At 31.9% G+C, this 22,217-nt stretch overlaps 1 protein-coding gene across 1 annotated transcript in view; it reads right to left on the bottom strand.

Annotated features, from left to right (window-relative positions):
* sei (potassium voltage-gated channel seizure) overlaps window positions 1-22,217 on the bottom strand; it is a 755,411-nt gene that overhangs the window by 196,171 nt on the left and 537,023 nt on the right. The gene's annotated exons all lie outside the window — the stretch shown is intronic.

Raw genomic sequence — 22,217 nt, 5'->3', positions numbered from 1 at the left:
AACCTCCTTATTTATGTATTGTTTTGAATTAAGTTGCTTATTGATATAACTTTTTTGAATCTATTACTAACAGTTTGAACCTTTCAATTCTTCCTTTTTCTCCACTTTTCTAATATTACACGGCATTTATTATATTATTAAATAAAAATTTTTGAACATTATTTAAAGACTAATACGTTAATGTAAATTCTAAGTAAAAAAGCAATTATGTATTTAATCTTCCACTACTGTAGTATCACTATCTTTATATTCTTTATAAAAATGCAACTTTTTTTAACAATCATGTCCATATTATGGAATTTGTGTACTACATCTATCAATACATGTTTTAAATTCTTCGATAACTTAACTTCTTTTAGAATTATTTAAGTGCTTAGTATTTGTCACTCTTAAGAAGAGTTGAATAATAAACTCAATAAGTTTAAAACAATAACCCTTACAAGTAGGTCTTAAATAAAAGCCCTAATAATGAATAAACATTTTTTGTGTTAACAAAAATTTTGTATCAAAATAAAACCACATGTGTTCATACATCGTGCACTACAAATAACATATTTTAGTTAAACTGTTTGAATGTCTTCCCCAATAATGATGACACAAAATATCTATGGGTTGCAGGACTTATGGAAAACGCAAAGCTTCAGTAAGCTTATAAGCAGCAGGATCTCTGTTTGTTCTTAAGCTTTTATGTGCAGAGCACTTTTTTTTAATGGTTGAGAGCCAACGATCGTGATAATTAACAAAAACAGTATCTTAATCGTTTTTAAATATTCTTATTCCATACTTATAAACATTAATCGAATAAATCTTTGCAATCTTGTTTAAAAAACTTAAAAAATAAATTATTTGATGGGCTAAAGATAAATTTCAATGAAGTCTAGGAGTCTGCCAGACTGGCTTGAAGATATAAGTGAGGGAGAGGTTAGATGAAGTTACGTGATGAATCTCTCTCTTACCTTCGTGAGCTTTAATATCAGCTTAGCACACTCCCAGACTCTATTAAAACCCAACCCCACGATTTTTTAAACATTTTTTCCAATCAAGAGAGTTTCTTCTGATTGATTTTATTACGTAATTAAATTAAAAAAAAAAAAAAAATCATTGTACTATGTCTACCTCATACTCGCTTACGTTTTATCCTGGCACCTACGTTAACCCTTCTGGGCGATGGTAGCGCTACCACTGATGCTACCGCTGCAAATATGAAGCACTATGTACAGTGACACTCGAACCATAGGTTTAGTGTTGACATTGTCAACTGTCAACTACTGTACTGCACTGCACGCGAGCACATATACACACACACACATATACGTTTGCTCTCTCTTTCTCTCTTTTTCTCTATTATCCTGCAGTTAGCTGCTTCTGCTCTGCACTGACATACGTATATATATGCCCTGCTCCTTGTCCCTACTTTTTACAGCTCCCATTTGGCCAGCAGCCGTGCACAGCATGTGTGCATGTGTGTGCATGTGCGTATATAATGTATACTTAGCTTCTTGTAGCTAATATTATACAGTATATCTATATATTTTGACTGGCAGCAGCGTAAACTCAGCATTTCTTAGTAGAGAGAGAGAGAGAGAGAGAGAGAGAACGGTATTAGTATACCTATTTGGTCTGACCGAAAAAGCGTTAGGCTTTGAAAATTTTCACTGCCCAAGTGGAGAGTCCAAACCTTGTATAAAATGCTTTCAAATTAAAAATTTGGTACATCGTTTAACATTTAGACGTGAGATCTCCACGTATCAAGTATATGCCTACCCCACTAGTGTTCCTCGAGGAAGTGATAGGGAAATGCGAGGACATTTTTACCTAAATAAAATGGTGGAAAAATTCGAAACTTAAAGAGATATCTGAAGTGAAGAAAATCTTTTTGGCATCTAACTGTAATTATTTTTTTTTATATAAAAGTCAGTTATTTATCAAAATTAGTAATTTAATTTAATCAGTCACTTCTTTGCAATTCTTGAGAAATCTTTATAACTTGGTTTATGTCTATAACACAAATAAGTAAATTTGTTATACAGATTTAAAAACTTGTTATTGTTACTTGCTTATTTAGTAGAGTTATAAAAAACAACGAGTATAATTGCGCTTTTCTTACATCCTTTATTTGCTTAGTATTTGCTAATTATTCACTGATTATTTAGTTTCTGCATTCACATTATATGAGTGTTGTAATTATAACTAATAGTTTCAAATCAGGCGTAATGCACAAGAATAACACAGGCGTAAGACTAGTTGAGTATACACATAAAGTGGATTATCTGTCAGACCTAACCTAAAGTGAGTCATATAAGTAGGTCATACTTAAATACACACGTACTGTTACAATGCTCATTATAAATGATTATTTCCGGTGTCAAACATCATCATTTCAATTATTATGTTATCACATGGTACTGCGTTATGTAGATCAAAAGTAACAAAATAATCTTGAAACTGAAGAAAATGGTGAACAATTATGTGAAAAAACGTAATAAAAAAATTGGCAATAAATATACAAGTAGACTCTCGCACCCCTGCACATTTTGCCATCCAAACCCTGGCGTAAAAAGTTGGAAATTTATTTCCGTAAATCCTAAATTACTTAACACTCATTTATATCACTTTTATTGAATTCTTTTAGAATATTGAGACACCGCAAATATAAAAATTAATGTATTTCAGTATTCTTCACCAAGTATAAGAATGAGTATTTCACATTTTTATGAACACATGGTATTTTGATTGACATATTTGATAAAATGTTATGAAATTTTCTCATGGGATTATTTTTCTTCGGGAAACACTTCCATCAACATTCTGAAATAAATTTTATCAACATAATGTCAAAAAACGGAATTATAAAACAAGTATCAAAGTCAAAAGCTGCTCAGATTTATTTCATGTTTGCGTTGTAGTTGATTTCTCAAATAAGATATCTGAACATTCAAAAATTTCATCAGTAATCTTAAACCACACTTGTTTTTTATGGAAACATTTATTCTGGTCATCATAATTAATAAGATTTTTAAAATTTAACAAAAAATTTTATTGATGAAAGCTTACAAGAATCATTCAGAAAAAAACAAGAAATCTGTCGTAATAATAGTAAAAGTATTGATAAATGAAGAAATCTGAACCATTTGCTGAATAATACTACATCTCCAAGACACAAATAAAATGAAGAAACTTCTGATAAATCATGAAACATAATGAATGATGGTTTTACAGAAAAAAATATTTCAAAACAAAAGAAATTCAAATCCTCAAAAAATAAAAATAGTATGTGAACAAAAGTCGACAATTTGATAAGTAATACGTTAAACACAAGATAAAAAAAAAAATTTTGTAATAGTTTAATAATTAATCACACTAAACCTAAGTGATTGCCGATTTATTATTGAATAGTTTGTATAAAGAAAGTAGAAATAAATTATTCATAATTTTTTCTGATTTTTTGTGTGATGAGGACTATTTTTATTCCAAACATACTTAAGAAGTGTTAAAAATATCGTGAAAAAATAGAACTTTTATGTTGATTACATTGATGGCAAAAAATATTTTTAAAATGTAAAAAACTTGGAAAATTATTTTTAAATTATGATTAACTCAGAAACTTATGGTACATCGAATAAAATACAACGTTTTGTGAATATAATAAGCTTACACATTACGATTGTTGCTCAAAATTCTATAAACGTGTTAATTTTTGTGATCGCTTAAATGACTTAAAATTAAATATTTAGTTTTTACGAACTGTGTATTCAAGTATATTTAAGTTATTGTGTTATTAAAACAGTGGTATTCAATGAAAAATTCTAAATTTTATGTATATAAAATCCTAAAGGAGGAAAAGTCTAAATATAAAAAAAATAGTACATTCAATAATGAAAGTTTAAATCAAATTTTAAAAAGCACTTTAAATAAAGAAAAGGGTTACTTAGTAAATCCTGCGTTTTATGGTGAAATTCTGCGCATCTATTTAAAGCATAAGATATAATAAGGACTATATGCATACAGGTAGTGACAAAGTATACATACAAATTCAAAAATTAAAAGACCGAATCGAAGAGACATTTGATGAAATTATTAGTTAAATTGGTGCTGGATATTGCAAGAATCTCCAATTTGTGGTAGAAGTCATACAGTTGTATATTTAGCTGCTCACATTGGAAACAAACAAAAACTTGTATTTAAAAATAATAATATGCGAACTGTTATAGAACACTTTAAAACAAAGCAAACAGCTTAGTTCAAATCAAATAAGTATGACGACTTGGCAAAATTTATGAAGTATATCAATATTTTAGAATACTGCATTTTTTATTTTGCATAACAAATTAAAAATTAAAAAAAGGAGAGAGAATATAATAAAAAATACTGCAATAGGTATATTAAACATTGTATTTTTAAAAGTTAAAGATTCTCTTTTAAACTTGTATTTAATAAAGTCGGTTTAACATCGTTTAAGGATTCAAGAAAATATACAAAACTATCATATGACAGTTTTAAAGATACTGCAATTGCAATGGATTTAATAGACAATGATAAAAAACTAGAAGACATTTTCAAAGGAACCATTGCTCCTCAGTTTTTATATCAATTAGAAAAATTTTTGGCTTGGTTTAAATTTCAGAAATCGTTCAAGGTGATGAAATATACAAGAAGTACAAAGAATTTCGTATGCAGGATTCGCCTGATGGTAAAGAAGAAGTAGGTCTTTTATATATTCAGCGAATTTAAAAATCAGAAGATAAATCATGTAAATACTTCATTTTACCTACATCAAAAAAAATGAAACATAAAAAAAAGAAATGGACAGAGTAATACGTTTTAGTAAAGAAATCTTTAACTCGTGTATAAGACCTTAAATAATGATCAGAAAAAAAAATTTTACATTATTTGAAAACAAAAAAAAATATTTTCTTTGAAAATGGCTTGGGATGAACGGAAAAAACTTATGTTTAAAAAAACGTTAATTAATTTTTTAATTTCTTTAAATATTTTGAAAAAAAATTAAATATTTTAGGAGAAACCATTTTAATGAGATTTTACCAGTGGAAAAAGATGGTAGTTAATAAATTATAACTAAACAATTTATTAAATTTTCATTTTTATGGAACTCATTCAAAATTTTACAACTAGAAATCAATATATGTTCTAAAGATAAAAGATCTTCAAAACTATTAATAGAAATTGCAAAAGGGAAAATACAAACTTAAAACATTTCAAAAACTGGATATCATATTGTTGAATAGATAGTATTTTACTTAAATAACAGATAAAGTGCCCCTGTTTTTTAAATAATAAAATTGTTAACAAATAAACTGAAGAAAATAAAACGTACTATAGTATAGTTAACGCTACTGATTATCTGGTTCATAAATCAAACAACAATGTTTATTTAGATTTTTTGGTGGAAATGTTGAACAATGTTCATGAAGGATTACTACCTTATAAACTCAATCTTAAAATTTGTGCAATAGTGATGTTACTCAGACATTTAAGTTTAATAGATAAACTGCGTAATGGAACTTGCTTATAAATCACGAAATTATTACAGTCTTACTAATATATAAAGCAAAGTCGCTAAAACCGTTGTAATCGCTAACCGTGAAAACTACTGAACCGATTTTGCTGAAATTTTGCACACTGATTCATGATACTCCCTAGATGGTTTTAGTAAAGTTTTTATCATAAAAAATTTAATAACAATAGCAATAAATGAGCTCAAACTTTTGCAAAAATACGCCAGCTTTTCATTTTAGTTCAGTGAAATCCGCTAGGTGGCGTCGACATAAAATCGAAGCTACCTGCAACGGAATTAAAAAAGTGTGGTTATAATAAGCCGGAGCGTCTCGATATCCATGCAGATGTACTCATACAGTTCAACGAACTGTATAGGGCATGCTGAAGAAAGTCATGCAGCTGGGTATCCCGGTTACGGACGACACTCTTTTGTAAGGAGGAAGGGACCTGGGTGTCCATTAACCCTGAATCTCGACGAGTGCGATCAAAAAAAAACCAATGACGTATCTGGCATAATACTAGGAGACATATCTTGCCAGAGCACAATCTGCACCAACTCTTCAGAGTTGTGTGGCAGTCCCACTATCCCACCTGATGCAGTAAGAGCATTTTTGAATACAAATGTAAGCCAGGGAAAAACAGCTCGAAGGGGCATGGGCAGCCACAACGGCTACCTTCTTGGTCGTCGCGTCCCCAACGCGCTTACCCACATGTTCCCGTCTAACGATGAGCGGTTGGTTATCCAGGGAACGACCCGAAGACGAGATATTCTTTGGTCAGTGGCGTACCTCCCTCTATCACAGTCTCCGTACATCGAGACTTCCTGGGTAAGAATCGAGCAACCCGTAGCCAGCTCCTTATTATCAGGAATGATAATAAGGAATAGCCTGGAAGTTTTACCACTGGCGCTTTTTAGGGCCATTATAAGTATTTACGTTCCCTTCTTAACCATCAATTTCATCGGTTCTTTCTAGGATCCGACAAAGTGTAAACTACCTTGCCAACAAAAACATTTTTTTTTTACCATTTCCGGAAGCGATTCGTTGACTAAAAGACTATATTAACTAAAGACGGGCACTATTAAACCAAGTCAGCCATTCACTAGCAGACGTCACCTGCGGAGTTGTTCTTCGCAAGGCTGGAAAACCTGGTGACCGACGACTCTATATTACCTTCTTGACTCTAAGCACTCAATCAGGAATCACTAATCCTCTTGAGGTCTGCGCTGGACAAGCCTAGAACAGCTATGAAGGAAAAAAAACTTGAGCCAACGGGATAGCCTCCACTGGACAAGTATCACTAACCAATCTCCTCATCTGAGATCACCAAAACAACTGAATCTGCAAATGAAAAAGGTGCTTTAGACACCAACGACTTCGACGTTTTACCGGGAGACGTTGGAAAAGAGCACTACAACTAGCCCCAAAGCTTTGGACTTTATAATTTTTCTCCCGAAGAAAGAGTTAACTTAAAAAGCTCACCAGTCTTTTTTAGGGCCATCGGACGTTGAACTACCTTGGCAACAAATATAGTAGAACTTAACAAAGTTGACAGAAAACAGCTTTTAGTGGTTACAAAAATTTAAGCATGCCAAAAGTCGCAAGAGGGTGAATTGGAAGAAAAACTTTAAGTGTATCTAACAAATACAATTTTACTTAGGCGTCAAGAAACTGACGCAGAAATTTTATCGAGATTAAAACAGCAGCGTCAAAATCGACAACTAAAGAGTCCATTACGTGAGAGATAAGCTTTTCATTGAACCCTCACAGCAATCTCTGAAATCTTTAAAGATCCTACTTCAGATTTTTTAATAAGTAGAAAATGTATGTGTGTTTTTGTGGCAATAAAAATGTAGGGTTTAAGGTCTAGGACTTTGTTGCTCTGGTAATAAAGTTGTGAGATATGAGAAAAAAATTTTTTTTTTAATATAAATTTCTTGGGAGTTTAAAATCTTAACAGCTTTAAAAAATAGCCCTTTTCGTGAATTACACGGGAGAAACTGTAAATTAACGGCTTCTTATGGCCACCGATTATTTTATGGCATAACGAACGCACGGTACTTTTCTGCATAATTATTTTTTCGAATTTTTACACCTCATTGTTTGACTAAATAAACTATATGGATTCCCAAAAATTATGTTTTTATCAGAACATTTTTGTTCTGAGATGTATCAGGAATATATGTAAAATTTCTAACTGAAAATGTTTCATATTACAACACACATGTCAACACACTACAGTGTTTTATTTAGTAAGTCTCAGGCGAAGCCGAGACGGGGGGCTGCTAGTATAATATAAAAGCAGAAATAATAACTAAAGAAGAAATTAGAAATAGAGTATTTATTCTAAGAATAACTTTTGACGCAAAAAGCACCTTAATATCACCTTTTGTTTCGTGTCGTTAGTAGTTTTTTATCGTTGTAATATTTGCTATGACAATAAACGAATTTTAAGGTCAAAGTTTCGATCATGTAGGTTTGTATTCAAGAAAGCCTCTATTTTCTCGTGGTCAATTATATATGGCTTTTCCAAGATGAAAAAATAAAGATAATTTATTTATTTAAGTAGAAAGAGAAAAGAATTTAGAAATAGAAAACATTGTCTGAAGAGAGATTTTGACATAATTAATAGTCTTTACTTGATAATTTTCATAGATTAACCGGCACTATTTATTGTAAAGAAGTTTCAAGTAATCTGTTTATGAATATTGCGTCAATTAACAAGTGTACATAATATAATGTTAATTAAGTTTATTTTATTATTAATAATATTTTAATTCTCAGCTCTACAATCGAATTTTGATTTATTGATTTATCTAATTAAAAAACAACAATAATTATTTTTTAAGACGCATACATCGACGGAATAGGTGAGAGACAGAGGGGTTCTTTACATTAGAATAATATACATAAATATACGTATTAATTATTAACACGATAAAAAATGTATGGATTGATTATATACATAATAAGACAAGTATACATACACACACATATATATATATATATATATATATATATATATATATATATATATATATATATTGTTATAAATATTATCCTACTTAATAATTGGATACAGGGACTTCTGTCTTTTTGTGGTTATGATATAGCTGTACTTTATAGGTTTATCACTTAACCTTTTCAAATTTGGTGGTACTTCCATGCTTAGTGTTATTTAATACATATCTTACGCTTTTGATTTGTATATTTAGTTGTATTCTGCTATACATATACATGTAAAAAAAAAATGAATGTTACATTGTTTTAAAATAATAGTAACACAAAAACGGTTAAATGCACCAAGAACCTTGTATTTATTTGTAAATTGATTTAAGTATTATACTAATAAGTAATATACTAATTAGTAAGTTAGTATATTGATTAGATAAATCTGCTGTTACCTTCTTTTATTACCACCTAAGCCTCCTAATTCTATTTTATTTTACTTTGATTTTTTTTTTTTGGAACCTTCGATAAACTTGTTGAGTGGGGCTTGTACCTCAGCAGCGTGAGGAAGCATGCAATGGTTAAAATTTTCCACTCCCAGAAAACGATTCGACTCAATTACCATCGTAGGTTTGGGGAAGTTCGAAACAGTCTCCATATTTTCAGGAGTGATACAAGCACCTTCCTTGGAAATCGTAAATCCAAGAAAGTCTGCCTCGGTTTAATTGAATTTGCATTGAGTAAAATTATGATGAAGGCTGAAAGACTTTCGTTATTTAAGAACGATTCACAGGTATTCAAAATTTTCGTGGACACTAGACGAAAAAAAGTATGTCGTCGATGTAAATGAATACAAATTTCAAGCTAGCTAACACAATGTTAATGTACAGTTAAAATGACTGACATGCGTTACGTTACCTAAAAGGTGTTTGGGTACTCCAATAAATTGGATAGGGTGACTACAATCGTTTTGGCAGCGTCCTTGGCAGCTATAGATATTTGGTGGTACGCCTTGTATGGAGTAAGTTTAGAAAATAAATTTTTACCGTTAAGCGCGACTAAACAACCGCAAAAATGTGAATGTGAATGTTTGTCTTCCTTGAGAACACTGTTTAACTTGCGATAATTGCTACTGACACGCCACATACCATCTTTTTTTTTGTTAAATGCAGGAAGCTAGCCCAAGTACTTCAAGTGTGCTTAACTTTACTCTTTGACGCTAGTCTCGTTGTTAAAGGGTTAGAAAATTTGATCAGAAAAAATAAAGAAGATTACTATCTAAAGATAGTTTAAGGAACTGAGTCGACACGAATATATACAGAGCAAGTATTGGAAAAATTGGGAACGGAACTTCAACAAGCCAGTCCTGACACTTCTCAGCATAATGGAGTATCAGGTTGTTTTAATCGAACTACACAAAGCAAAGTAGGAGTATGTGTATTTAAATCTTGCCTACCAGAGGACACATAACACTAAGAATTACAACCCTGAATGTATGCTTACATCTGAACGTCACACAAGTCAAATAATACGAAGATACATATTTAAATGTTCTTCCTGCACCGCAAATTTGATTTGACACAAATTAAAAGATTCGGATGCCTAGCCTACGTTTCAGTCTGAGGAAAGACAGAACTTGAGCTTAACTTCAAAGCAAGAAGAACCATTTTTATTGGGTTAACACAAATAGATTGTTTTTATTTAGAGCTTAAGAGGGTAATATCTATGGATGTAGGGACGTTCAATTTAATGAGAAGGTCATGAATGGCAAAGTATATAGTAAAACCGGTATCTAAGATTTGGCAAAAGTGAAAGGATCTATAAGCCAGTAAAGCTGGCTACTCAAATTTAATAAACAAAAAAAAAAAAAATTAAAATGGAGAAAGATAGTAATGTCAAAAAGAAGAGAGAAACTATGCAAAACTCAAATGCACACTGAAAATAATAGTCAGTATGTTTTTTTGACTCACATCAAAAAGTACCCAGCCTCTAACAAGAACGCCCCCAGTTCTAAAGAACACAAAGATTAGGAAAATGTAATCAAAGAAGTACTTACGCCTACTAAGAAAAACAAAGTCTGGATTCCGGTCGATCGACCGATATTAGCCATAACAAAGAAAATTTAAAATTATTGACCCCAGGTGGGTGCTTCGAAGGAAGATGAATGAACAGAGAAGACTTTCATGGCCAGATTAGATATTCAAGGGCTTATAAACAAAAATAATCATGACTTACATTAGACTAACGCTATCGTATCAAGACTGACTCTCATCAGATTTATTTTTACTGTCGTTAAGAAATATAATCCATTAATTTGTAAACTGGGTGTTTGAACGGCAATCTTGCATGGCACCATTTAAAAAAAAATACTAGTAAAATTCCTATTCTGATACTATAAGTTAGTGTATGCCATTGGCAAAAGGAGTTCGAACTGACTGTTTGAGGAAAAGTAAGAAATTTATAAAGCATTCAAGTAATGAGATATGGGAGTATAAGCTGGTTCAATAGAATGACATCAAAAAATCTTGAAGTGACTTAGTTTCCACAACTCTCAGGCAGTCTCTATCCGACAGCGCTTATGTTCACTTGCCTATCCGTCTGTATTATATATAGACATATAGAAAATTAGGAAGTACGCAATAAAAAAAGAGTTCATGTAGTTAAACACATGTCTATTGATAATTTCGATTCTGCCCCTGTCCCTCAACAATGACTATTGAGGGACACTCATTTTTCAGATTATCCATTACATGCTATTCAGATTACTCATTTTTCAGACCATCTTATTAATTTGCTGAAAATTTGTTGAAAAATTGTTAAATATTAAATATGTGTTATAAAACAAAAATTCTCTGAACTGTGAAATCTCTTTAATAGAGACTTGACAATTATTTATTAATTTTAATGCTCATAGGTCAACACTCCTTAATTTAAAGTTCAAGGGAATATTGATAAATAACAAGCTGACGTCTAAAGATATAAATACATTCTAAAGGGGGGGTTGTACATTTTTAAAACATTTTTTTGATTTAAAACTGTTGTTAATGTGTGATTTTAGTACATTAATTAAATTTTTGAGTCCATTGTAAATCGTTTTCACCAGCAAATATGTGATACAATTAACCACAGATACGATAGACCATAATGAAGAATTGACCTTGAGTATCTGTGGCGGAGCCTGAAGCTTAGGTAAAGTCATATCCGTAAGAGACAGTCGTTGGGATGATATGTTCTGGAATAAGAGCCATTATGACTTAGTTTATTTCAAATTACAGAGGTTTGTTTTTATAGAGAATTAAAGGGATATTACGAACTTGTTTTGTAAGTTGATGTGTCAAATAACAATTGGTGCAATTTTTCTGAATTAACACTCTTATTAGCGCATACAATTACGTAACATTAGTCGGCGGAAACGAAAACAAAATCTGGAATTTTAAGTAAAAAAATGTTTTAATTCTCTTATTTTCTTGCATATTTATGGTAATTACCAGAACTAACAAGCTCAAGTCTAATTGCATTAGAAAGATGACAAAAAATTTTTAGGTGAATAACAGTTTTTCTTTTTCATTAGTATCGTTATGAGAGAGTCTGACTTTGAGGCTCTTTCCGACAAAAAAATCGTGCTCCTAAAAACGTGAGCGTAGATTAAAGTTTGGTTTAAGAAAGGCAATTTCTGAGACTTTTTTAGCCATGACTAAATTTTTTATATTGTATATTGAATTATTAGTACGCTTAGGTGCTTTTTCTTGTTTAACAGTTTCTTGCAAAAGCGCAATACTTGTTTGTTTAAGTCACCGTGTACCGATTAAAAATGAAAAGTAACAATTCTACACTTGTCATGAAAATGTTTGATGTGATTCTGAAATACACTTGCATTTATTCATTTGAGTAAAAATAATTATCTTGACATACTTGCTGAAAGTTGTATGTATATTTTTTTTAGCAGATCATTTGATAAAAATAAAGAAAACAACACATTTATGTACAAAAATCGTTATCCCTGACTTCAAATGGACTTATTGATTTATTAACATTTTTAATCTTATAAGGTAAAATTCGTTATATAAAATCAACAATATCCTAACTCTCAATTCGTTTCCAATTTTAAGCAAAAAGGTTCTACTATTTTTATTATTATTACTTCTGCTGAACAAGTTTTTAAAAATTTTTTATATAGATTTATAAAGTAATTTACAACATAGAACATTCGGTCCGTATATATACGTATAAATACACTGATTAGTAAAATAAAATATCAGGCTTGTGTTTTGTATGCAACGTTTCATATTACTTTGCTATAATCCACCGAACGGTTATGTAGCAGGTAATTAAAATGAGCAAACCTTAAACAACCATTACACATTAGCTATTATTTATAACTATTATCATTATTATTATTAATATAAGACGTCCAATGACAGTTGGTTGATAATTAAAATTATGGTCAATAGTGGTACTGTCAAATTTTGTATTTATTAAAAAATAAAACGACGTTTCAGCCGTCTGGACAATGTCCCGGCCCTCATCACGTACAAAAATCTGTGAGTAATAAAAAAACTCTTTACAATAAAAGTTTTGGTACATAAAATAAACGCAAATTTAGTAAAGTGTATATATATATACCTTTGTCGGTTACAAAAGGAATGTAAAATCATAATGTAGTCAGAGTTTCAAGCTTAGTTGCTTTTATACCCTGCACGTACACAAATGACATAGTATACGCACATAATACAATCAAATATGAATCGCAAGCAGTTCCTTGTGAGACACACGTAAACAGATTATGTTTTCCTAATACTATAAACGAAAGGGGCCCTCAAATCATGTACATCAAGTTAGACTCCTTTGTTAGTTAACCTAGCGAAAGACTTATAACATTTTTATTTTCAATAAAAAAATGATTTACAATACAAATTTTGGTAAATACAATAAACGCAAATTAAGTAAAGTGTATAATATACCTCTGACTCTTACGAAGGAAAAGAAAAATCGTATTGTAGTCAGAGTTTTAAGTTTTGTTGCTTTTGTATCCCCTACATACACAAATAGAATAGTATACGCACATTATACGATCAAATAAAAATCGCAAGCAATTTTTTGTGAGACACACGTAAACAGATCATGTTATCCTAATTTAATAAATCAAAGAAGCCCTCAAATCATGTACATTGAGTAAGTCTCCTTTCTTAATTGACTTAACGAGTGACTTGTAACAATTTTATAATTTTTCTGTATCTTGTTGTCTAATAATATTATAATTCAAATAACATATTTTCAACATTCTGGAAAACAGGCACTTTTTATAGTTTTGTTCTGAGTTTAAAATTCTTATTTTATCAAAATTGAAGTTGTGTGTAAATTAAATGCTATGTTGTGATAGTACAGATGTATACTTCTTTTTCTCTATGTCTCTTTTATGTTCTGCCATTCTTAATTTTACAGCTCTCGATGTTTAACTGACATAACAGCAGTTGCAATTCGCACATAGTATGTGGTTAACGACAATATTTTTATCGAGTGGCTCGGTTACATCTTTTCCAAGTGAAAAGATCAAATTCGATTTAGTTGCTTAAACTGTACATAAGACCAATGTAAAGCTTCTTACAAAACTACTTAAAAGGACCATACAAGTGGGAAACATACGGTATTAATAAGATTAGTTTATAATTATTATTGTGTCTATTGCGATTGTCAATTATGTTCATATTTCTTATGGTATTTATTCTTCTGTTCAAAAATTTATCAATAAATATTTGAGGATAGTTTTGAGCTTCTAAAAATTTTTGGATGAATTTTAAATTATCGTTATAAAATTAAGTGTCTGCTAATTGAATAAAAAAGTCTACTGATGTGTAAATGATCCCTTTTTCATACTGTATTGCATGGTGGGAGAGAAGTCTTAAGTATCGGCCTGAACGTGTGGGTTTTTGGTACTAATTTGTAAGTACTGTGTTATTTTGCTGAATGATAATTTTTAGATCCAAGAAACTAATGCTGTTATTGTTGCATGTCTTAAAAGTAAATTGTAATTCTGGACAATAGCTACTAAAAATGTTTTTAGTAAAGTTAATATATTAAGTAGGCACACATATAGGAATATCGTCCACATACCACACATACAGTGCAACATCAAAACATAACTTCTCTTATTATGAGATTTTAAGCAAACGCATTACAAGATCACACAACACTAGAGTACAGGAACTGCTCATTGGAGAGCCAAAAACGTGCTTATGAAATTTTTTGTTGAAATGGAAAAAACACGTGTGCAAAATTAATTGAGAGAAACATAGGTTTTACCGTTCAAGAGTTTAAGAAATGTTAAATGGCATTTATGATTAAGGCTTCACTAGTATTAGTAAATAAACTAATAACGTCGAGACTAATAAGAGAGTAACCAGATGAAATAACAATGTTTTTTTATTTATTTTTCAACTTATAACTATTTTTTATGTAAGATTTTGTGAGCGGATTATTCTTATTACTAAAATCAGAAAGAAATTTTGAAAAACGATAAGTATGTGATTTTGGTGTCAAGACAATGATACGGATAGGAAATTCTTTTTTGTGTATTTTTATTTGTCCGTAGCATTTAGAAGAGTTTTTTTTCCAAATATCTTTATCAAACTTATTTAATTTTTATAAAATACCGTATTGATCCTACTTACTAACAAAATTTTTTGTTTCCTCAATCAATTGCTTTAAAGGATTATTTTTTAGCTGTAAATAATATTTATCATCACTAATTAATTTTTCTACTTCATTGATGTAAGCTTCTTTGTCAATGACAACAGTGATATTACCTTTGTCGGCTTTAAAAATTAAAATGTGTTTATTATTTTTAAGAGAGACTCATGTTCGCTTTAAATTATCTTGGAGAATTTCATCATTTAAAGAAAGACGAGTAGATATGTTATGTCTATTGTAACCAACAATGTGAAGTAGTTCTTTCTTGGCAGTCTCAAATTCTTTAGATCCATATTTATGATTATTATTATTATTATTATTATTATTGTTTTTATTATTATTATTATTATTATTGTAATTATTATTATTATTATTATTATTATCATTATTATTATTATTTTCGTCACAAGTACCGTTATTTAGATAAATGATAACAGGATTGGTACATTGATTGCGTAGCAGTGCGAGAACTTACTACCATACATAGATGGTTATTTAGTTCATGCCACAAAGAGAAAAAAGTTTGTTTAATATTTTTTGTCCGAAGAGCCTACCAGGACTCATAAGTAAGGCTGGTAATCTGCTTTCTGCCTTAAACACATACATCGGTGGAGATACTTGAATTTCACCTTAAAAGCCCTTACATACGAACTAACATGAAATCAAGACACTTGCAGAAAATTTAATGCAAGCAGTTAGTCACCTAGCAGATGGTTGGTAAAGAATAAATAAATAATTTACTTGTGAATGTGAAGGTCCCCATCCACTTTCCTTTTAATTATGACTTTGGATAGAGGGGTGTACCACGATTCGTATGATAGTGTAGAGAATATGTGAAGCAAAGGAAGGATTAAGATGGGAGGGAGATAAGAAGCTGATAGCTGATAAAGTAAAAGATCTTAGAATATTTTACGGTCTTGTTAGAGTCCTTTACATAGGCACGTAGATACTCTAGCCAAAATAAGGTCATCCCCGACCAGTGGCCAAGCCGTTTGTCGTTGGAGAGGATGTCAGCTCATGGTGCCTGTGAAAATCGTAAATTTTATTACCCGTGTTGCAGGCAGGAGTACAGACTCTCTTTTGATATCTCTGAGTCAGAATAAGGGAAAAGGACTATCACTTTCTCGTTTTCCTTTACATTAAAAGAAGTGACAGCATTTAACCAGATTACAAATAAGACTATTGCAGATAATTTATGAAACTGCTAACGTCATAAAAAAAAGGTTACTCGGTAAATCATGTCCCCGTGAACATTAATGGTAAAAGTTGGATGATTCTTTGAAAGTTAATAAAGTTGGTTTACAAGTGTGGGGACCCTCTCACACACATGTACACTTCGGCTCTCCGTCCTTCTCTAACCATCCACTAGTCGTCTAACCATGTAACTTGACCTTCTCGCAAGTTCCCGGATTTCATGTTGGTTAATATGTAAGGGCGTTTAAGATTGAGCTAGGGTATCCCCACCGATATAGGTGTCTTAGGCAGGGATCACGTCATCAGCCTTACTGATGAGTCCTGGCGTGCTCCCGGGACGAAACATCAAGTACTCTCTTCTCTCTTTTCATGGCATCACAGATATCCATACAAGGTTTACTGTAGTTCTATCGGTTATGTAATGTTGTTGCTTACTAATTGTGTAGCATGTATTGGTTATTTCTAAATATATGTAACAGTTCTAGCGTACAACATTATTCTTACTTGATTTTTATTCATATGTATTAACTCTAACTTATTCTTGTATCTATTATTATAAAGTTTAATGTTAATCTATGCGTATTAAAGTTATTGGTGCATTAAACATTACATCTAAGTGTAGCTGTTCCCAGTTTAACTTTTGTGTCCATTGGTATTGACAGTTATTCTATTTTTTTACATTAAAAAGTATATTACTTGCTTTTTATTTCCAGTCCGCATAAGCCAGCATGCATGTTTATGAATCATAGTTGATCATTGTGCTGCAGCTGCCATAGACATTTAAGGGATATAGATTGGTCGTTCTCATGTACGGCACTGAAGCACAAGTAGAAAGAGACATTACACCGAACATAAATATTTGTCTCTCTTGCACTTTGCTGACGGTGATGGTTAGTAAACCTAATCTGGCTGATGCGACCCTCCCACCATTGACAATGTGTGAGAGAGACAGATACGCACTGCTCATAGCATGATGCTCAATGCTGTATTTCTTTCAACCCTTGTTTTAGCGCCGTACACAGGAACAAGTAGTCTATGTTTCTTATATGTCTATGGCAGCTACAAGCAACAGATAATTTACTTTTTTTTATGCACATTGGCTCCTGCCTCACGTTTTTTTAAACCAACATTGAAAGTTCTGAAGAAATGAGTGGGGAAAAAGAGTTATTAGTAATTGTTGTTTACCGACATTCCAAATAATTATATTTCTGATAATCAGTAATAAATTGCGAAATAAAGCAAAAAACTTAAATTATTAGTAATAAACTGAGATATTGATAATGTTCTGCGTATATAAATATAAATTAGTATGAGTTCTGTTCAAAAGTATCAGAAATTTCAAATATTTACAGGCTACATGTACACAGACTTTTAAGTTATTTATGACCTTATATTAGCACTTATATTCCTTGGGTGTTTTATTAAAGTCACGGCTGTATTATACATGTTAAGAGTATCTTCGACTAAAACAACATTGATTGGTGGTATCAAATTTTTTAAGATGGCTCAGATGTAATTTAAGATACAACGAAAGTGCTAAACGCCAGAGAATACCACCAATATACGAGAACATTAAGAAATTAAAGAAAATTGTTTTGTACGATTATCAAGATACCGTCACACAAGTAACTTATGATCCAAAAATATTAATTGGTTCGTGTGATTAAATTTTTACTCATTATTTAGTAAATACAACAGGTTCGCGTGAAGTCCATACCAAAAGTTTCAAGTTTGGCCCAACAACAGCAACGCGTTATCATTGCTTAGATGATGTTAGACTTAGTTCAGGATGACCTAATTTAGCTTCACGTATTTTAAACAACCCAAAAATCGTAGGGTTGTGGTTATGATGTGGGAACTAAAGCTCAATCATGCCAAGCAACAGCTGCCGTACGCGCAATAACCACAAAAAGCATGCTAAGTGCAGTTGTATACACAGGTTTCTATGAGTTTTCTTTGATAACAGGGGCCTAGTGCATCATAAATTTTTGCAACAAAGTCATACGGTCAATAAGTATATTATCTGTTAATAAAAAGTATTGAGATGGGTAATGGTTAGTAAATGTTGGTGCCAAGTTGGGTCTGGGTGATTAAAAATCAGTGCCAAGCTGGCTACTGGTCATTAAATCTTGGTGCTGGGTTGTATAATCAATTTAATTAATAGCATGGATATGTAAAACATTTGTGTTACTCCTAAAAACATTGATAAGTAACAGAACATTAAGATGACTATTAGAATTAAAATATGTAAAAAGCCCATTTTCAAAATTTTATTTGAATAAAAGAAGACTCAGAGAAGAAGATTTAATAATTTGAGATAAGTCAATTTAATAATAAAACTACTGTCTTCTTGCTCCTTTGCCATAATTAAGGAAATTTAAATGAAAAAACTTGGAATCTTGGAGCATGGCTATTTATTTAACATATTAGTTGGACAATGTGATCCAATATTTCGGAGTCATCCTGACTCCCTCTTCAGGGAACTGTACAATTTACAATATTTATAATATAAAAAACATAATGACTAATTACATTAAATGAAAATATAAGTCACCTATGCAGATGCGAACATGAAAATGCCAAACGCAGCATGACTGATAAAGACTAGTCAGTCATAACTACGGCAATGGAGTACTTATAATTAAATAATCTTAATATTATAAGCTTTATCAGTCAAAATGTATATACAGTTAAGTTATCTACAATATAAGTCACATCCTGACTCAGCACATGTAACTGAAAGATATTAAATGTAGTAATATGGTGTTAAGGTCTTGTCACCACATAAGGGTGCACCCACGGTCAATGTATGTACAAGGAAACAAGGACCAACAGAAACGTGGCCATCAAGTGGCACACCTATCAAGCAACACTCGTCAAGAGCAACGCCACCCATGCATCCTGTCTCTAAGTTCATATAAAAAGGACTTGTAATGATCATGTAGTTTATTGGTATCTAGTTTTCTATTAACATTACAGTTGAAATATGAAATATATAACATCTCCGAAAATTCCCTTTTAAATTTGTTGTTTTCTTGGTCCAAAATTTTGACTTCATCGAACTTGAAAGTATGGCTGCATTCAGAACAATGCGCGGCAATGACAGAATTTTTATCACACTTGTGAACCATTCTCTTATGATCGTCAATACGTGTGGCCAACCTGCGCTTACTTTGGCCTACATAGAACAAACCGCACTCGCACTCTATCCTGTAAACAGTGCCACTTCTTTTCAATTTTGGAGTCTGATCTTTACCTAGTCGGATTATGTTCGTAAATTTATTAGAGTTTTGGAAAATAGTTTTTAATTTGTGTTTAGAAAAAAATGAACGAAGAGTCTTTTCGAGACGAGGATAGAAGGGTAAAATGATGAATGAGAGTCTAGAACTACTTTCCATGACTGGTGGCGACATCTCACAATTAGTGAGTGAGTTAATGTGGTTTTTGTTTTTATTAAATCTATTGATAATACTTATTCTGGCTTTAATGTATTTTTCTATGAAATATGTAGGGTAACCATTCATGGTAAGAGCTCGTCTCGCTCGATCAATGTTCCGCGACCTAAACTTCGGATCTGCTAGTTTGAAACATTTGTCAATTAATGAAAAGACTATTGCGATTTTTTGTGACACTGGGTTGTGAGAGAAAAAATTTAGAAGTCTACCGGAAGATAAAGGCTTACTATATAAATCTATTTCACAAACGGAATCTGCGATACGAGTGATGGTGACGTCAAGAAACGGAATGACGCCGTTGTCTTCACGTTTAACCGTGAACTGTATGAAAGGGTTGAAATCATTAAAAATTCCCAAAACAGTATCAACACTATCCGATCGGATGATCAAGAGACAGTCATCCACGTATCTCCTATACATCAAGCAAGAATCTCTACATCTCGGCAACACGAATTTCTCCAAGGACTCCAAAACGATTTCTGCAATCCAAGGAGATGTACATCCACCCATGGGAGTGCCACATGTCTGTTTGTACGTATGATTATTGGAAGTAAAATAGTTGGAATTGATTAGGAAGTCTAAACCATCAAGAAATTCTTTTTTGTCTAAATGCATGCTGTCGAGAGTACGCCCAATCTTCTCCTCAACACTTTTTTTGATGAGAGCGAAGGGGAGGTTTGAGTAAAGGGAAACCACATCAAAAGAAACCAATAGATAGTTATGTGGAACAATGAGATCCCTCAGCGTTGATTTTAGGTCATACGAATTTTTTAAGGAACTGGGTGATCTTTTGCAAAACTTATTGAAAAATTTCGAAAACCATTTGTCGAGTGTATAGGTTGGAGAACCAGTAGCGGAAACAATGATTTTCACGGGGAGCCCAGGCTTGTGTACCTTAATAAGGCCATAATTAATAAGGCTTAATAAGGCTTTTAAAGCCCACGAACCCTCGATAGCACTCCTGCACTCAGTTACTACACAGGTTAGACGACCTGCAAACCTTACTTACGTTACTGCAGTAGAACCTGACCGTCTCATGCTTTACTGGCTTGTCCTTCAAGGCCACGTATGTTCCTGAGGCGTGGAGCAGTATTGAATATTAGATCACACGTACATCGTCAGTGCCACGGGACCCGTAGGCTAAATGACTCATACATATACATGTATTTATAACTACAGATTTTTAGTGCTTTGAACATAAGATGTATAAATTAAATCATAAGTCTACAAATTCAACAAGTGAGAGTTGTGTACGTGGGTGCGTGTCGAAAAATGAACTATTAAGAGTGTAGTGATAACAGCCATTTTTTCAACGTTTATAGTTATGGTTGGCTTACCATAACTTTCATGTTCTATGCAACTGGCAGACCTTATGAACTGTGATGAAAACATAGGCCAAGTGTGGAATCACAGACTTACTTGTTTCACCAGCAGTGAAACATGAAGTTGAAGTCAACGCAGAAGCTGGCAGGCGCTTCCACCAGCCAATCGTCTTGGTTAGCATTGAAATTGCAGGCCGTAAGCTATCTGGGTACCAAGTCTCAGTTACGATCAGAAAAGACTTTCTTGTTCCTTCGCAATTGACAGACATTTCTAACTAAATCATGTTTTTTTCAGAAATCACTTTTGCACTCTCTCAGCTCTAAACCACCATGCATGGACTCCTAAGCTAGTTCGCCTTTTTCTGGCTTTTCTTTTTTCTTTCTCTCTAGTCCTACGAACTCTTAACGGCTGCTTTGTTGCAACATTAAAGTTCCATGCTTTTTAGATTGAAATTAAATAAGAATCTCATAATTTTTGACACTCATTTGCCAATATGTCTGTAAATAATAAACTAAAATCGTATAAACATGTCTCAAATTTTCTTAATTTACAATACCCACAAGGTCAAAAAAGTCCCATTGTTGTATTTATAACACAGTTAAAGCAATCTACGAAAAATCCAATCTATTGTGATATGTTCCGATTATTCCCCCTAATTTAACAATCTTCTAAGGCTTTCATTTGAAGTCAATTCAAGAACGATATTTCTTGCATAAAAATAAAAATTTGTGTATTTCCTAATCTTCCCATAATAAAAGCATTGCTTTTTCTAATGACTGTGGCCTGGTATTATTAGCTGGATCGTAACAACCACCAAATTTATACTGGTTAGGTCGTAAGTGTGTTATAATCCATTACCTTATTATAGAATCCACACATTCTTACTAGCCTAAATCTTAATATACTAGAAGCTGCCCATAATTAACAGCGAAATCCGAAATGCAGTGTCCATGTAATAAAAAAATAACTATTTCATTAAATACTAATCTTCGATAAAATGGTACTTGTTTTGTTAGATATAATAGTTTTAATTATAAGATGCATAACTATTTTAAAAAATAATTCACTTGATCGTACCATAAATAACGTGATA

Source organism: Copidosoma floridanum, unplaced genomic scaffold, assembly GCF_036245765.1.
Source record: "Copidosoma floridanum isolate Cflo_tuat_1 unplaced genomic scaffold, Cflo_Japanese_pri ptg000030l, whole genome shotgun sequence".
Taxonomy (NCBI): domain Eukaryota; kingdom Metazoa; phylum Arthropoda; class Insecta; order Hymenoptera; family Encyrtidae; genus Copidosoma; species Copidosoma floridanum.
Note: the sequence above shows the minus strand (reverse complement) of the source record. Positions and strands in the feature narration are given on the sequence as shown.